At 38.2% G+C, this 18,435-nt stretch overlaps 1 protein-coding gene across 2 annotated transcripts in view; it reads right to left on the bottom strand.

Annotated features, from left to right (window-relative positions):
• Window positions 1-12,275: 12,275 nt before the first annotated feature.
• Window positions 12,276-18,435, bottom strand: part of PTPRO (protein tyrosine phosphatase, receptor type O) — a 200,363-nt gene continuing 194,203 nt past the window's right edge. For both annotated transcript variants that reach the window (XM_027838702.1, XM_027838703.1), the window contains one exon: window positions 12,276-16,729. The gene's annotated coding sequence lies outside the window, so the exon portion shown is untranslated. The remainder of the gene's footprint in view (window positions 16,730-18,435) is intronic.

Consider the following 18,435-nt stretch of genomic DNA (forward strand, 5'->3'; position numbering starts at 1 on the left):
TTCTATTTTAAGTAAATGTTATTTTACATAAATATGATGACATGTAGTTACTTTGGCTGGTTGGAAAAAAGGTTCAGATGAAATAACTAGGGTTTATAAGCTGTGGCTGAATAGATGATGTATCTGAACAGGAACTAGGAGCCTGAATGTAGCAGTGGGGTGCTACAGTTAAAAGCCCCAGAGTTAAATGCAAATGCTTTTCCTGTGTATCTCTGTCTTTGTTTCTGTGTCTGTCTCTCTCTCTCCCTGTTTTTCTGTCTCTCTGTCTCTCTCTCCTTCCCTCTTTCTCCTTCTCATCCTTCTTTTCTTCCTCCTCCTCTCCCTCCTCTCTCTTCCTCTCCCCTCCTCTTCCCTTCTTTTCTCAGTCTCTCGGTCTCTCAGTTTCTTTGCCCGTGTCTCTCTTTGTCCCTTCTCTCGTTCTGTCACTGTCTGTTTCTCTTTGTTTCTCTCTGTGTCTGTCTCTCTCTGTGTCTCTGCTTTTGGATCTCTGTCTCTGTGTGTGTGTATCTGTCTCTCTATAACATCAAAGATGGGAGGGGAGGGGAGGAACAGCAACAAATAAGGTTTCCACTTCAGAGTTTCGAGTCTTATACCAGGTAGAAAAAAAAAGATCAAAATCAGTCAATCATGGCAGAAGCTATCTGTTGCTCTACTGTTTGAATAGGCCACACTCTGGGACCAGAAATCCCTGCCAATAAATAAATAGCTTGGCTGGAATCAGGAGTTGATGGATATTATCATGACTTCATACCTGGTATTGGCACATATGTATATGGCAGCCTGAGCTTTTTCTGATTCTTCCTTCATTGTAGGGTGGTACATGGTGGGGACCATCAATTTGCTATATTTATGTGCCTGAGTGAAAAACATAGTCAAGGTCAAGGCAGGATACCTTGAACAAGTGGTTTTCAAGTGAATGAAATATGGGTGATGGGGGGGAATTCTATAGCCCTGCAGCAACACAATACAGTAGTTAAACCAGAAAATGAGGAAGAATTTTATTTCTCCTTTAGATAGCATGGGTAATTTTACTACCTTGTCTCCAAATGTATTTCATTATTTCAGCAGAATTCTGGGGAACATTTGGCTCCTTTATCATTTATCAATGGAAAAATATTTGTATTAGAAAATAACCTCTGTAATTTGATGTCTTGACAACAGTGTACCAGGTCTTTTAATGAAATTAAAAGGCTTAAAATGTTTGTGTAGAATTACATGGGCATTTCTCACTTCATTTTAACATCTGCCCAGTTGTGAACCCATACTAGTTAGCTATATTCTTATTAGACATGAATATAATTACTGACAGTAAGTTTGTCACCTTTAGAACTTATGTGTTACTGACACATTGCAGCGCATGTCTGGAAGTGGTTTGCCCATTTTGAAGGGCTTTATGTGAGTGCTTAGGGATCTTATGGGCGGTCTCGTAATCTCTTGCACAAGTACTAAGGCTTGGGAATGGGAACCTGGAAGTGATGAGGAGAAAAAAAGACATTGATATAACTCTTTATACATATATATATATATGTAAGGGGGCAAGGGGAGAGACAAACATAGAGACACAGACACAGAGACACAGAAAGAGACAGAGATACAGACAGAGAGGAGACAGACAGACAGAGGCAAAGAAACAGAGACAGAGATACAGAGAGCTTATGCATACAACGTTGCTTTCCAATCTAATTGCTCACCATTGCAAAACCAATTTCTCCAGCTTATTCTCCAGAGAAAAGATAGTGTAGTGCATATAGAGTGATGAACTTGGAGTGTGGAAGACCTAGGTTCAAACATTGCTTCTGACACTAGTGGTCTGACCCTGGGTAAGTCACACCTTTTGAGACTCAGTTTCTTCATCTGTAAAATAAAAGGGTTGGAATAGATGACTCCTAAGTTTCCTTCCAGCTTTAAATCTATGATCCCATCATCCAGCAAAGCAGCAACTTTTGTTGCAAAAAAAAAGGTTTTGTACATAATGATTTGTGTATCTATTGAGTTGTGAGCCCCAAGAAAGGGAAGCTGTGATTATTGTGAGCCAGCAAAGAGCCATAAATAGGTCATGAAAGACTAGGATCATTTCCTTTTTTTGATAGCATTACTAAACCAATAATTTAGGGAAATGCCACATATATAGGATTTCTTTATTTCAGCAAGACATTTGACAAAATTCAGAAATTCTTCTAGGAAAAGATGAAGTCCAATAAGCTGGATGACAATACACAGGTGGATTTGTAACTGACTGAATCACCAAACTCTGTAATGTGGATACATGTATAGATGTCAGCCTGAAAGAGGGTGTCCATTGGAGTGCCACAGCACTCCGTGCTCTTGACCCTGTTTTTTGATTTTGGTTTTTCTTTTCCTCACTATTGGAAATCACCCAGTATTGAATAATGAGTCATAAGTCTTGGAATTGGAAAAACTGGGTTTGAGTTGCAGTTCTGCCAGTTACTGGGTGATCATTTTACCTCTCTGGGACTCAGTTTCCTCATTTGTAAAATGGAGATAATCATATTTGTGCTGCTTACCTAAGGTCATTATGAAGAAAGGTCTTTGTAAGCCTAAATATTCATCATTTTATTGTAGAGATGAGAGCTACAATTCTGTAACTTTTAATATAAAAATATTCTGTAACTTTGTAATATAGCCTGGCATAGTGGGAAAGAACTCTGGATTTGAAGTCTAGGTTCCTGAAATCAAATCTTAGCTCTAATGCTTACCAGCTGTGCAAACTTAGGAAATCACTAAAACTTACTGAGGCTCAATAAACTCATCTATAGAAGAGGAATAATAATGCTCACACTACCTACCTCATAGGGTTGTTATGAGAAAGCAATCTGGAAACTATAAGCTCTCTATAGACAGGAGTTATTGGTATCTTACTAATAATTAAGAAAGACATGACTGGCATACATTTAAAATTTGTGGATGACACAAATCTGAAAGAGATAACCTATATGTTGAATGACAGAATCAGAATGACCGAGATCTCAACAGATTAAAACAATGGGTCAAAGATAATTCAACGACATTTAAAATGGGAAAATGTAGATTCTTATATTTGGGTAAAAAAAAATTACCCATACAGGCTCAGGATATCTGACATGTGACTATTAAAAAAAATCACAGTTTATTAGGTCAGTAAAGTGATCACGCAGTATTAGACTATGGAAAAATATCACAAGCTATATGTCAACTGTGTGACAGTGTCAGAAACACTAATGTGATGTTTGATTGTATTCTTTGTAGTGTCCAGAACAAAAGCTGTAATAATCTTTTGTATGCTACCCTCATTAAACTCACAGCTTGAGTCTTCTATTCTAGGCAGAGCATTTGAGGAATGACTTTGACAAGTTGGAAAACATCTAGAGAAAGGTGACCACGTTTATGAGGGACTAGAGACCATGCCATACAAGGATCACTTGTAGGAACTGTGGGTATTGGGGTGAGGGGAAGGGTTATAACATAATAACTGTCTTTAAGCCCAATGGCCTTTCCTCAGTCCCCACCCCTTGTGATCTTTCTGAATCATTTGAAGCTATTAGTTACCTTCTCCTGCCAGGGATTTCAGGACACTATTCTTGCTTAGTTCTCTTCCTTCCTCCTCTAGAGGCAACTATATGGCATATTAGAGAAAAAGCAGAATAAGAAAGATCTGAGTTCAAGTTCTACCTCAGACATTTACTAGCTTTGTAACCAAGGGCAAGTTATTCTCTCTGTCTCAGTTTTCTCATATGTAAGATGGGGATAGTAATAACAACTATCTTGCAAGGTTGTTGTGAGTTTCAAAAGAGATAATATCTATAAAGTGCTTTGCAAATTGTAAGGTGCTATATAAATGTTAGCAATCATTATTATTACCTGTTTGCCTGCTCCTTTTCTGTTACTTTTACTAGACTCTTACACTCTATACTAGATTCTTTTCTTTATCCTCTTGATAATATCTCCCTCATAATCTCATTCGCTCCCATGAATTTAAATATAATCTCTAAGTAAATAACTCCTAGCTCTATATGTCCAGACATCATCCCACTCTTGAGTTCCCTTCTCATACCATCAACTACCAATTGGACATTTCCAACTGGAAAATGGTTTATAGGCACCCCAAACTCAATATTCAAAGCCCATTATCTTTTTCCTAAACTTTCCTCCCTTCCTAACATACTTATGTCTCTTTTCCTTCTTTTTTAAACCTCCCTATTTCTATCAATGATCATCCTATCTTTCCAGTCACACAAGTTTGACACCTCAGTGCCAACCTTAACCTCTCACTTTTGCTCTCCTCTCCCCATATTCAATCAGTTTCCAATTCTTACTGATTCTATTTCCTCAATATATCTCCTATTGTTCCCCTTCTCTCCACTTTAATATCTGCTATAACTTCTCACCAATACCCTATTGATTTGTTGTCTGCCTCAACTGATGTCTCTTCCAATTAGACCAATCCATTAGTCACATTAGTCTAAAGCACTGATATGATCATGTTACTCCCTTGCTCAAAAAAGCTTCATTGTCTCCCTATTGCCTCTACATATACTGGCTGATCACTCTGGGCAAATTATTTCATTTCTCAGTGCTCTTATATCTAAGGCTATGTGTTGCAGAGAAGTTGCTGATCTGCATAGGTAGAGGGAATTTCCTTACTCAGAATTCCTTATACCAATGAAGTTGCACGCTCATTCTCTATAGGTTCCCTTTATAGATGCCTTTGATATTTAAATCACTTCATTGCCTGGCTCTAACCTATATTTATAGATTTACACAATACTACACCTCTTGTACTCTAAGGTCCAACCAAACTGACTTACATGCTGTTCCTCATACACAACAAAGCATCTCTTATCTCTGTTCTTTTGTACAGGTTGTTCCCCCTGCATAGAATGCATTTTCTCCTCCCCTCAACCTTTTAGAATCCCCAGCATCATTCAAAGTTTGATTCAAATGCCATGTTTTTTCCTGATCTCCCCAGCTATGAGTGCCCCCATTCCATCAAAATTGCCTTGTATTTAGTTTGTCTATATCTGCAAGTGTGTATGTGTGTGTATAGTTCTCAAATTCTCCTCACCTCAATACCTAACAGAAATGTAAACTCCTTGGAAGACAGGGGCTGTTTTTGTATTTGTCTTTATATATGTAGTATCTACAATGGTGCCTGGTACATAGCAAGTAAGGAATAAATGCTTGTTGATTGACTGGTTGATTCCTGTACGTGAAAGGCTGTTTTATGAAAGAATGAATGATTCAACTTCTCTTTGGCCCCAGGGGACGGAATTAAGCAGAAATTGCAGTTTTGCCTTGACATATGGGAAAACTCCCTAGCAATTTGAGTTGTCCAAAAGTAAAATGAGTTGCCGAAGGTAGTGAGTGCATTATTACTCAAGGTCTTCAAGGAGAGACTGGGTGGCCAATTATCAGGAATGTTGTAGAGGAAATGCCTTCTGTGATAAGCATTGGACTAGATGTTCTCTGATGTGCTAGTAGATTCTTGACTTTTATGACTTCATTCCCTTGGAACAAGGCGCTGACCATGACTTTTTATAGTACCACCCTGACGTCTTTTTCAAATAAGGAGAACAAAATACCTGACATTACTAATGTGTTTGGCTGCAGAGTAACTAAATGAAAAGCAGACCCCAGACTAGACCACAAGCTCATGATTTGTCATAAGAACACACCAAGTATCTGGTAATGGATTATCCCTCACAAGTTCACATCCTAGGATGATGCTACAGGGCTATGACACCCCACAGAGACCAAACCATCTAAAAATAACCCACTGAGTAGTCCAGTCTGGCCAAAATCAACCTGAGAACTCCAAGACCTTGAAAATACTAAAAAGCTTAGTTCTGAAGAACTCTGGATGGTCTGGTGGGACTAATAAACTCTCTCATGAAAATCTTTATCCCTAACAGATAGGGTTGGGGAATGAAACTAACAATTCTGAAGTCAACAATTTGATCAGTAGTACCTTTATTATCTGACCATCTCCACTAATGGCTCCAGGCCTCCCTCACTCATATTATGAAATGGAGTCACCTGAAGAATCAGCAGGTTCCTTATTGATCTGTGAGCCAAGTCATGTGGTACCCTTTAATATGGTCTTTATCTAAGGTAGGCTATTATGAAAACTACTGTCAACTGAATTAAAGAAACCATATAAGAAAGGATGTGTTTACAGCTTTCTTTTGAATTTTCTTCACGAGAACTTTTAATGGCATATTACCTAGATTAAAGGAATCAACAAGCATTTATTTATTAAACACCTACTAAGTGCCAGGAACTATGTAAGAAGATAGCGACACAAAGACAAAAATCAAACAGTCCTTCCCATCAAAGAACTTACATGTTATGGGGGAAAGCAACGTGGACACAAATGAATTGATACAAAATAGGTAAATTATTTTTATGCACGGGAGGTACTAGCAACTCAGGAGAGGATGAAGCTGAGTCTCTATTTTAAGATTCCTAACTGTGCCAAATGGCATGGGGCTGACCTCACCTACATGCCAATCTCTGAAGGTTGTACCAGCCCCAGGAGACTTCAGGGTTGGCCCTCTCTCCAAAAAGAGGTAGCACCTCTTCTCTTCTCTCCCACACTCCTTCCATACATCATGGCTCTCAGATCTGCATAGAATTTGGAATGCATAAGATAGAAGTTTGACTTTAAACCTTAGGGGCTCTAAGAAGCACACTATAGAGCAATAAGAAAGATAATGTCACATGACCTGACTAGACCAAAAGTGAAAAGGAAGGCCATAAGGATGCACAATACTTCCACTCAGTTGAATTGGCTTCACTTTCTTCCTGGCAGTCAGGGGAGCAGCAGGTGAGAGCAGAGCTCTTCCACTCTCCCCTTAAGCTCTTCTCAGGCAACCACATGGGAGGCCTTTCTGCACAGCACAGACATAAATCAGTTTTCTTATTTCATCCCATTTGCAAGAATGCTTGGGTGTCTGCATCTTATAGCATGATTATTGGAATTCATACCTTTGAATTGGACTTTATTTTTTTTTTTTGATTTGGTAGCACAATGTTGAAAGAATTGAGCATCTGGGGGAATTGAATTTTATTCAGAATTTTTCAGTCATTTGGAATTTGAGAGCAATCCTCCATGCTAGAAGCAAACACTGCTGATGAATATACATCCCTAGTTGTATGCCTCATTTGATATTGAGAGTCAGAGGCCGACTGAATGGAATCATATCTATAAATGCATTTATTAAGGTACTTTGTGATGTTCACATATACTTGAGAGACACAGTGCAGAAAGAATGCCTTTCAAGAATGCCTTTTGCTCTGACAGATTTTTTTTAACTTTTCAGTCAATTGTGCAACTGTGAAGCTGTGATCTGTTGTAGAAAATTGTTTGTAAAAGCCCACCTGTTTCCTTCTCTTATTTTCTTTAAGGATATATGAGATCCTCAAAGTGTACAATCATTCTCTAAAATATTTTGTTTAGAGTGATGAGAAAGTAGTTATAGGTAGCCATCTCTCAATTTCCTTTCTATTTCTGCACATAAGACAATCATTATGTTTTTCCCATTCATCTGGTATCTTTCCCTCTCTCCAATATCTTGAAATGGATGTTTTCATGCTGCCTAATTTTCTTTGGATATAACTGAGTCTAAGCTCCATTCAAAATTGAAGAGGGTGCTCACTCAGGAAATGAAATGAATTCCACTGAACTAAGAGTCTTGACTATAGGGTAAATATCCACCAACCTTTCCTTCCCCAAATCCTTCCACAGAGGTTAGGTTATTTCTTTCCCTAAAAACAAACAAACAAACAAACAAAAAAACAAACAAACAAAAAAAGCAAGGAAGCTGTCCCTAAGACCTAATTGGCCTAAAGGCTAAGGCTCAAGTCACTTCAGGGTTAATGCAGCTCCCTGGTGATGCCCTATTCATCTAAGGGCATAAAAAGGCCTATCCATATAAAGTCTGGGTCCTTCCCCTTGGTGGATGTATCAGGGTGGGGAGAAGCTCACTCTACCTTCCCCTTCAGTATGGAAACTTGAGAAGCTGTGTCTAACTGCGGGAAGTGTTCCTTGTATCCTTGTTGAGTATCCTTTCTATGTAGTGGCTAAGTAAACCTCTTTTTGTTAACTTTTCCATAATCTATGAGTGTCACTTCATTCAAATATTGGACCTAAATTGTCACAGGACCAGCCTTAACCAGTCCCAGATGACAATAACTCACTCTGCCATTAATTAGCACTAAGTGTGTACAAGTCACTTAACCTCTGAATCTATTTCCCCAACTATAACATTAGGGGACTAAACAAGGCAGAATCTAAGGTTTAAATTTACAGGAGTTCATAACTTGGGGCATTACCTTGCGTAGGGTGTTTAGAGGGTACTCTTCTCTCCAGACTCACTATAGAATGATCATCAATAGGACTTCGTTGGTTTAAAATATAGCATTGCTAGTTTCCCTGAGGGTTAGCTATTTGGCCTCACTTGTACAATTTTTTAAAAAAGCACTTCCCTTTAGTTAGGAGGACTTGAATTCAAATTCTACATCCAAGGATGACTCCCTTTATGAGCCTCTCTGAGTCACAGCCTCCTCCTTTTGATCTGTGAGGTTCCAGTTCCAGCTCTGGAGATCTAAAATCCTAGGATCCAGTGTTAAGGTTCCTTGCTATAGCCTAAAATCTTACTTCATAAAACAGATTACTTTTATAAAATGATTTTTATTAAATTTTTATTTTATTTTATTAAAACCTTTTCTTTTTATGTTGTTTATATTTCTCCTTGGATCCCATCTATTCCCTTCCCTTTTATAACAATTTTTTTTCTAAGAAAGGGAAGAAAAACGGGAACCTCCCCTCCCCAGCAAAAACTATCAACACATTGAAAAAAATCCGGCATTATGCAATGTTCCATGGTCATAGATCACCAACTCCTCCCCCCTCCAACCTCTATAAAGGAGCAGGGGACAGCATCTTCCCAGGTCTCCTTTTTGGGATTATTTTTTATTATTCTGTAGTGATTGTTCTTATCATTCACATTGATGTAGTCATTGTGTATACTATTTTCCTGGCTCTGCTTCCTTCACTTTGCATCAGTTTAAAAAAAAAACTTTTTACCATATTGTATGGTAAATGCAATCCATGATTAGCACCAATATAACTGTCATGGAAAAGTCCACTTTTCTAGCACCTGGCCTTTCCAAAGCATGGGTGTTCTATTGCACGGGGGAACCTAGTCCAAGAATTTTGAACCTGCGTAGCTTCCCTGAAGAGTTAGCCCCATTTTCTGGATCCCTATAGAGAACTGAAACCATTATACATTTCACTATAGACATTACAACATAGCTACACAAGTGTTCTGAAATGATGCACATAATCTTATGATTATCACAGCCCACTCAGTCTCCTGGGACAAATTCATGAATTTGGTTTCTGCATTACTCTTTTATAAAGCTAAAAGGGAAATATGATTCATGTCTCAAATTTCTTGTACCAGTAGGATCATAGAATCTTAGTGCTGGAAAGGATCTTAGGTTTCATCTGAAAAGAAGGAAATGTTAAACCATGAGTTTGTCAAACATTTATGACCATCAATCAGGAATGCTGGTGATAGACGTTTGCACAAAATGACTTGTATTGTGCTTTTCAATATTAACAATTGCTAAGGTCATCTAGGCTAACTTCACATTGATTTTCTTCTATTGCTTTAAGCTCAAAAAACCTACTTAATAAACTAGAGGTATCTAACAAAAAGGTCTGCCTCATGTGACAGTGAACCATCACATAAGATCTATCAAATGTGACAGTGAATTTATCATCACTGCAAGTATCCAAGGAAAGGTAAGCTATGGAAGATTGCTGATACACTCCTGAAAGATCCATTCCAACCTTGTGATATTTATAAAATATTTTGAAGACAGATCTCTTGCCTCTAGGCTAAATATCCACAATCCTTTCAAACCATTTCTCTTTTCTCTAGACATTTTCTCAACAGCAACCTGCTTAAATCAGAGACCATACCCTAGAAATTTTAACCTTTTCATCTCTGGAACTCCTGCTTTGAGGCTATTGATGAAGAGTGCCTCTTCTGGTCCACTATTTCAGAAGCCGCCCACCTTCATTTCACTTCCTATTCTCAACAATGGCCTTGCCCCTTTGTAGGTAACATTTCTAACTTACTCCCCATTTTTCCCCTCCAGTTTTGGAACCATAGCAGGCAGCTTGGTGGCATGGTGGATAGAGCACTGAGCCTGAAGTCAGGAAGACTCATCTTTGTGAGTTCAAGTCTGACCTCTGACACTTACTACTTATGTAACCCTGGGCAAGTCTCTTAACCCTGTTTGCCTCAGTTTCTTCATCTGTAAAATGAACTGGAAAAGGGAATGGCAAACCATTCCGGTATCTGTGCCAAGAAAACCCCAAATGGGGTCATGAAGAATTGGATATGACCTAAAATGACTAAACAATAACAATTTTGGAACCATAATCAAATCAACTCTGCCATTGTTCCTGGAAGATATATGTTAACACACTCTCCCATGACTCAGCTTACCTTTCAGGATCCGAGTGTACCTCATTGGACAAACTCTCCATGTGTGTAATTTCCCCACTGTCTCCTCCCCACAAATATAAATTTCTAGAGGGAAGGAATTATCTTTGATTTTATTATTTATATCTCTACCCCTTAGCATAGTGCTTGCTACATAGTAAACATTTAATGAATGTTTTTTAATATTAATTAATTCATATTTACAGACCTTTCATTACACTGGTGGCCCTTCAAGTAGTTTGTTCAATCCCCCTTAAAAAGTGGTGCTACAATTGAATTCATTATTCCAAGTATGGTTAAATAATGCCTCAGGATAACATTTTGTGATAAGCCTGAACAGAAAAGAAAACCATATGAGGTAGGTAGACAAACCAAATGTAACTTCTATGAGTAGATAGTTGTGTCTTAAAGCTATCTTTAAATGCATCAAACAATGCCATTTAAAATAAGGGGTGTAGGTTTCAATTTCTGTGTGCCGCTTTCTGTGTGTTTTTAAAAAGTGGGTTTTGACTCACATAGTAGTTATTTTTTGTGTGCCAATATAACCTGTTGACTCTAATCCTGTGTGAGGCACCAGGCAGTGCCTCTGTGGATTAGAACAGCCAGTTCATTTTATAGCAGATTGCATTGGGCTTGTTCCAGCATGAATGGTGAGCACTTCCTGCTACACAGCGGCAGGCATTTTAGTTACTGAAAGACAACCTAGAAAGTGCTGACTTTTGGACCAAGGCCAGCATCTCTAGCACCCAGCTAGCTGGAATCAGCACTCACTAGAGACAATGAGAAGTGAAGATTCCTGGAAATGAAGTAGTTTTTTTAAATACTTCTTTCTTGGTAAAGGGATCTGCTTGGAATGAAAATTTAAAGCTCTCATGGGAAAGCATATTGCCCCCTTCTAGTACATTTAATAAAAGATAGATTATCTTTGTAAAATTTTAGGCGAAAACTAGATTTTTAAAAATTTTTTTTCTAATTTCAATTCATGTTACTCTTACATATGGAAAATGAGGAAACTTTGTCTGTACACAAAGAAAAGCAGTATTGAAAAGGACAGCATTAATGTAAGGATGCATACACTACAGTAGAATCACAAATTAGATAGAATGATTTTCACATTTAGTACTCAAGAGAGATGATTTGAGAATCTGGGTTCTATGGCACCTGACCTTAAATAATTTAGAGTTCCAGACACTCACTTCTCCTAGCCATAGAATTTTCAGGTCACAAATTGGATATATTGGTATTTAGGATGGATTAGCTCACAATAGAAAAGCCTCTTTAACACACAGGCCATGGTGGTCTCCTTTGTCTACTAATTCTAACATTAGAATGTTTACATTAGGGTCTTAAGACTGAGTGGGAACTGATTAGTTTGGAATCAGGGCTTTGTCAAAGACAGAATGGAAAAATTATTTTATTCAGTAAAGTATTCATCTCATCTCCAAGGTCCTTGGTTGATGGTCAAAAGCTAAGGCAGAAGAAGGAAATCCCAGACCAATTCTTCTCATATCCAGACCCAGCAAATGAAGATTTCCTAAAAGCCAGAAACCCAAACATCTCCTATAATTTCTTAATTTTTTTAGGAGAGATTCAACGAACTATCTGCAGTTACTAATTATAATCATAGGTCTAGTCAAATAATAATGATAATAATAATAATAAATAATATTACATTTGGATGATACTTTTCTTCTTTTTGTTTTATTGATGCCTTTTGTTTTTACATCACAGTCATTTTCAAATATGCCCCTCCCCTCTGCCCTCCCCTGTGAACTTTCCCTTGTAACAAATTTTTAAAAAGCATTAAGCAAAACCAACTGACACATTGACCATATCTGACAGTGTAGGTAACATTCATCCTCATATTCTCACAACTCTCCAAGGAAAGGAGGGAGATGAGTTTTCTTATTTTTCCCCCCAGGGCCAAGACTGGCCTTTATAATCACACAGTGTTCATTTTTATGTTATTGTTCTTTTTTTGTTTACTTCATTGTAGTCATTGTGTATATTGCTTTCCTGGTTCTGCTTACGTCACTCTGTAGGAGTTCATACAAATCTTCCCATGTTTCTTTGAATTCCTCACATTTCATCATGTTTAATGGTACAATCATATTCCATCCTATTCATAGACTAAAGTATAATTTAGCCATTCTCAATTGATGGGTTTTTTGTTTCCAGGTCTTTTCCAAAAGAAAAAGTTCTGCTGTTAATATTTTGGTGCACATGGGACCTTTCTTTCTTATCTTTGACTACCTTGGAGTATAGGGATAGGGGCAAGATCTGTGATTTTACTGGTACAGAGAACTCCTAAATAAGGAAGCACCCCTTCACCAATGCAAATTGGCACCTTCTCTGCAACTTATGGTCTTAGAAAATTGCCTAGAGCATGGAGAATTTAAGTGACTTGTCCAGGGTCACACAGCTAATATGTCAGAGGCAAGACTTGTGCCCAGGTCTTGGCAGCTCTGAAGCTGATTATCTAACCTCTATTCCTCGAAGTATATGCTCAGAAATAGATCTCTGGCTCAAAGGATAAGAATAGAGTAGTCACTTTTTTCCCTACAAAATTTTTATAGAATTTTTCAAAGCATTTTTACATTTGTATTATTTAACCCTCACAATGACTCTGTGAGGTAGGTAGAAAAGGCATTAATATTCCGATGTAAAAAATTAGGAAACTGAGGCCCAGAGAAGTTTAGTGACTTGCCAAAGGTCACAAGTTTCTTTGCCAGAGTTAGGATTCAAGTTTCCTAAAACATGTTCCAGTGTTCTTTCCATTACATGGTATGAAGATGAGTAGGCAATCTACAAGCTAACAGAATGACTTTTGGTCCTAAATCACAACCATTACATACAGTATTTCCGGAACCCTTCCCAAAATGAGCTGGTATGAAGTGCTGAATGTCTGGAGCTCTTTGAGTCATCTTTTCCAAGGTTGTCAAAATTGTCTCAGGGAATATAGTACTCAGAAGGAATTATATTCCTTCTGAGTATTGAATTCTCTAGTATTTGGTTCTTAGAAGGAATATTAAAACAGATGATTTCTATCTTTATATGTCCATTCCAAGAGTTCAGAATGGAGTATCTCTGTTTGGCTCGATGTCCTGGCTCCTATTCCTCCTCCTCCTTGGAATCCATCTCGTGCTGAAGCTCAAATTCTGTTTCTCTTTCTGCTCCTCCTTTTCTCTCCCCCCCCCCTTCATTCTTTACACTTGGGTATGGTAAATCAATTTCCCAAAACACAACAAGGGAGGTATTGCTGGATTGCAGATGTTCTGAATAAAAGATCTGGGGGCTTTAGTGGGCTACAAGCTCAACAGCATGATACAGTAACCAAATATGATGGAGTCCAGGGAGGTGATGTCTCTGCTGTATTCTCCTTTTGTCAGATCACATCTGGAGTACTATGTTCAGTTCTGAGTACCACATTTTAAGGAGATGAGGATTATGAAAAGCTTTGATGTCATGCTAGACAAGGATCTGGTGATGTTGAGCCTGGAGAAGAGAAGACTTAGATGGAATGTGTCTGTCTTCAATATTTTGAAGTGCTGCCTTGTGTAAGAGGAAAGACATTTATTCAGCTTGGCTTCCAAGACTCAGAGCTTAGTGGGTAGAGCAGTGAACTTGACATTAGGCAGAACTGGATTTTAATTCTGCCTCTGACATTTACTAGCTGTGTGACTATGGGAAAGGTATTTAACCTCTTTGAGCCTCAATTTGTTTTATCTGTAAAATGGGGAGAATAATACCCGTAATATCTTCTTCATAGAGTTATTTGGAGGATAAAATGGAACAGTATTTGCTAAGTGCTTAGGAGTATTTAAAGTGCAATATAAATGCCAGCTACTATTATTATTGTTAATGTTCAGGGAAGCTATTTTTCTTTAGTTTGGGGAAAAATTTCCTAAAAATTGGAATTGTCCATGGGGTAGAGTGGATTGGCTTGCCTTAGGAGGTAGTCAAACTCACTAACTAGAGGTTTTTAGGCAGTGCTGAATGACCACTTGCCAACCTGATGTAGAATTAATTCTTGTTCAGGTAAATGGTGGACTAGATGACCTTTTGGTTACTTCCTGCTTTGAAGTTCCATGATTCTGTCATTTGCCTTGCTGTGTTAACCATTTGGCGGGGGGGGAACTAATCAAATTTCCATGTTCCTTAGCCTAGCCATCTATCACAGAGTGATACTCAATCCCTTCTTTCTAGAGGTTTTGAAGAGATTAATGAGATGTTTATGAAGTTCTTGATTTCCAGAGACTATCCAGAGTAAAATGCTATTACATTTTTTTTTAAAACAGGTTGCTAGTTTCTGGGCGACAATTTTGAAAAAAAAAAATTCTATTCTTAACCATAGAACTCCTCAGCTGTAGTTTTCATCAATGGTCTGACTCATTTGTGAAAGCCTATGAATATCACACTATGGCTATTAGTTTTTTCCCCCTGTGCTGTGTTGATTTTTCAAAATGATGAAATTATTATACTAGTAAGAAGTGGTGTCAGACTTAACAAGAGTGAGAAATAGCAGTGGAAAAAAGAAAGGGGAGGGGATAAACAGTAACCTCTTTTGAGTCATAACTCATGTCATATTGACCTGACCAAGGAGAATGAATCTTTGGCCATAGACTTGTCAAAGTAAGAACTGAAATACAAGGTCTATGCCTTGTGGGAAACTTTCCTAAGTTTTCTGGCTAAACCCTCTCAACAGTGAAGCCTTGGTATCAATGCTATCTGCCTGACATCCTTCATAACTGCTAAGGTTGTCAAAAAATATCCAACCTTCCCATATACACTGACCCACAAGAAGCTGTAGGGATCTCCAAAGAAGTTTCTAGGGAAGATGCACTTAACCAAGAAACCAGGAAGTACAAAGCATCCAGGGAGAAACCTTCCATTTTCTTGACAAGAGCAACGTTGTCGCAGTGAGCGGTTGGTGAATGCTGACTTTCCATTCTAAATGTTTTTCCTTATACTCTCAGTATCATCAACTCTTAGACAAATGAGTATTGCAGTGACACAAAGAAACAGGCTTCTCAATGCCATGAAGTGCCTGTTTTGACAGCATTCTTGTCACAATACACAGTTACATAATGTCATTACACAATGCTCAAATCATAAAAGGTTACTAATTACACCAATAATAAATGAAATTGACAGCCCGAGAGTAAATGAAAATTCCTGCTGGGACTCATGTTGATTGCTTGTCAGCATCCCCAAAACACAGCCAGGTAATTCTCCTAGAATACCGCAATTCCTCTTCATAGTTTCATGAATTCCCAGCCCTTCACATGGGTGAAGGAGTGTCTGCCATATGAGAGAGCTATGCCATTTAACAAAATAGGAATGATAGATCTCCAAGCACCAAAAATTGCTTGGACACCTAAATGGTATATCAACAGAGCCTAAAGAGAAACAGACTGTAAGCTTTTCTGAACCCAGACCAACTGAAAAGAAACATAGACAGTGATATAAGTCCCAAAGGGTCAAGGATGAAACATTCTATTGCTAATCAAAAAGAAAAAACCCGTCAACAACTAGAACAATTAAGACAATATTTTCTTTTCCATTCTATATCAGAGCTGTATTACAGCTTTTATATTTGGAACAGGAAAAAAAATTCCACTGGTATAGAGTCCCTGCTTCCTTGCCCATTATCCTCTCCACCCTTAACCTGGTACAGTACCTTAATGCTAGGGTAAACAATAACAGCAATATTCTTATTTCCTTGTGCAGAATTGCAATTACTTGATGTATGTTCATGCCTCTCTCTTTAATAGTGAAGAGTTATTAGATGCTAATAATAGACTAGTGACACATAGTGAAAGCAACTTTTCTTTCTGAGATAGTCACCAAAAATATATATATGTATATATATATGTATATATTGTACTTGCTTTAAACTAAGTCCAACCAGCAAAAGATAAACCAAACTCTTCAGGAGTGGCGTACTTTCTGTCCTCTGTAGAGCATCTCATCCTTTATCATGTTTGGTTGAATTTGGTCCAATATTTTAAATGTCCAGAAATAAGCAGTCCAAAAGACACTGTAGGCTCTTTAAGGCTAAGTCTTCCCAGTGTTTTTACAAGATAAAATATATCTTCTCTATTAGTCACAAACTGCAAAACAGGGACCTTCCTTGGCAAAATGGCTAGTAGGTTCTTCCCGCCCACAATAATCCTGAAGCAAGGGAAAGCGGGCGTCCTTCATATTCTCTCCTGTGAAGGAAGGAAAATACAATAGGCATTCTGCATTTGGAAAAAGTCCTGTGCCCTCAGCGAACGGGTTTGGACAACAAAGCAGTACACCTAGAAGCTTCTAGTCTTCTCCTAACCCTGTCACTAATTTACTTTATTTTTTCAGCTAGAATCAACACTTTCAAGCCTCCAGATTCTCTGTCTTTCTGAAAGATTTTCCCTCTCTCGCTATTTGTCCTTCCCTCTCACCTTCCTCTTTCTTTGTCCAAGTTCTTCACCTTTCCATCCCTCCCTTTCCTTCCCATGTTGACCTTCTTCATTAACCAGACATAATCTAGAACTGAAGTGTATTTTAAAAAATGTGTTGTGTTTAAAGAATGAAAATTTTGTTGTCTATGCTCTTAGTTTTTGTTTGTTTGTTTGTTTGTTTTTTAATGGAAGAATTAGCCGTACAGTATTTGCCTCTCTTAAAGAATCAGTGAAATCAAGTTTTCTTTTACTGTCTGGTGCAACTTCCAGTGACCCAAGTTTTCATATTCAGTGTTACATTTAACTACTCACTCTCAGCCTACATAGCCAAGAAGCTGCTAAACCTTGTCATTTCTAACTGCACTTTATCTTTCATACACTTCTCCTTCTCTCCACATAGCCACAAAGGAAAGTCACTGGAGGTAGTAGGGAGGAGAGGGGAGAATGGAAAGGATCTGCTGCAGAAGGTGGGATCTGAGCTGAGTCTTAAAGGAAACCAGAGAAGCAGACATGAAGAGGGAGAACTTTCAAGGAATGGAGGAAAGCCAATGAAAAGGTGCAGAACAGGGAGATGGAGAGTCATTTGTGAGGTATAACAAGTAGGCCAGTGTAGCTGGAACATAAGAGTACATGGAGGGAAGTAAAGTATGTAAGAAGACTGAAACGGCAGGAAGCAGGCAGATTAGGAAGGACTTTAAATACCAAACAGAAGATTTTTTATTTGATCGCAGAGGTAGTAGGGAGCCATTGCAATACACTGAGTAGGAGTATGTGTACGTGTGTGTGTGCGTGTATGTGCATGTGCGTGCATGAGTATGTATGAGTGTATGTGTGTGTGTGTGTGTGCATGAGTATGTATGTGTGTATGTGTGTGTGTGTGTGTGATGTGGTTAGCCCTGAACTTTAGGAAAATCATTTTGATAGCTGAATGGAGGATGGATTTGAATAGGGGAAAACGAGACATGAAGACCAATTAAAAGCCCATTGAATTGTTGGGTGAGAGGTAACTAGAACCTCAATCATGGTGGTTGGTTGTTTTGTGAGTAGAAAGAAGATAACAGGAGATAAGTTATGAAGGCAAAAATGACAAGACTTGATAAAAGATTGAATATGTGGGGTGAGTCTGAGTGAGAAGTCAAGGATAAAACCAAGGTTGTAAGCCCGTGTGACTATGAGGATGGTGGTACCCTTGAAATTGATATGAAATTTAGAAGGGGAGAGTTGTTTGTTCGGGAAAAGATAATGAGTTCTGGTTTCAGACATGCTAGGTCTGAGATGAGATGCCCATAGGGACCATGTCACCCTTTGACTCAATTAACTCCAACGGTTCTTTTTTTACTTCTAGGATCAAATAGGAGCTCCTCTGTTGTGCATTTTAAAGCTTTTCACAACTTGACCCCTTCCAATATTTTCAGTCTTCTTACACTTTGTCCTCTCTATATGCTCTAAGATCAAGCCATACAATCATACTTGTTATT

Source organism: Vombatus ursinus, unplaced genomic scaffold, assembly GCF_900497805.2.
Source record: "Vombatus ursinus unplaced genomic scaffold, bare-nosed wombat genome assembly UNPS02014830.1, whole genome shotgun sequence".
Lineage (NCBI taxonomy): Eukaryota > Metazoa > Chordata > Mammalia > Diprotodontia > Vombatidae > Vombatus > Vombatus ursinus.